Source organism: Notolepis coatsorum (assembly GCF_963971535.1).
Source record: "Notolepis coatsorum genome assembly, contig: SCAFFOLD_78, whole genome shotgun sequence".
Classification (NCBI taxonomy): domain Eukaryota; kingdom Metazoa; phylum Chordata; class Actinopteri; order Aulopiformes; family Paralepididae; genus Notolepis; species Notolepis coatsorum.
Window position 1 is genome coordinate 80,551 of NW_028174160.1, and position 958 is coordinate 81,508.

Below are 958 nucleotides of genomic sequence, written 5' to 3' on the forward strand. Positions count from 1 at the left end.
TCAACGACTAGGCCCTTAGCTAAGGGAACTAGCTCCAGCACGGCTGCGTCTCTCTCCAAGCCTGCTGCTACTTCTCCCCGAGAGGAGCTTCCATCCCCGGCTTTATCCTGGAAGCTCCTCCTACAGGGACAAACCAAAAACACAATTAATCAATTAAGCAATACAGACATTAAATAATTCTGTATAACATGGATACATCACTCCATACTGATCTACCATCACAAAACACTAAACAGTGTTTAGGGCACTTCATACTTATGGCCACTAAGGAAAGGTCACTTTAAAAATAGTATAGTATAACCTGAGATTGTATAAAATAGCAATGTACATAAAGACCCAGTGCCTCATCCGTAGCTAACAGTGTATGCACTACCACAGGACCTAGCATGTCCTCCATGCTCTGTAAATAACTTATGTACAAATACCGAGATGCCCCACTATGTTACCTGTTTATTGCACAATGTTGTTTTATTGGATTCTATTATATGTTGTTACTACTGTATTGCACATTGTTGCGGGCAAGACCACCCGCATTTCATTGTATACCTGTATGCCGTGACAAATAAAACTCTTGACTTGACTTGACTATTCCCTTCTCATTATGAAAATCCCCCCCTGTACTCTACCACACTTGGTTCCTTCCAAATCTCCCCTCCAGAAAAGGCTTTGGCCTCTCCCAGTTCTGGTTGGGCAGCCAGAGATCCTACCAGGAACCAAGTGGAGCACAGAGACAAACGGGGTATTAAAAAATTTATTTACTTTATCTACATAACAAGTTATGATTTAACAGAAGGTTTGTCTTCTATGCCTGGGTTCTACCAGTACCTATATACAAAATAAACAAACCAAAAAGCCTAAGATAAATGTTTGGCAGCATTGACCACATGTGTGGACCAGGGCTAAACCCATTAAGACTCCGGCTCCCATTACAGGCCATGGGGTAGCCCCATGACAGTTA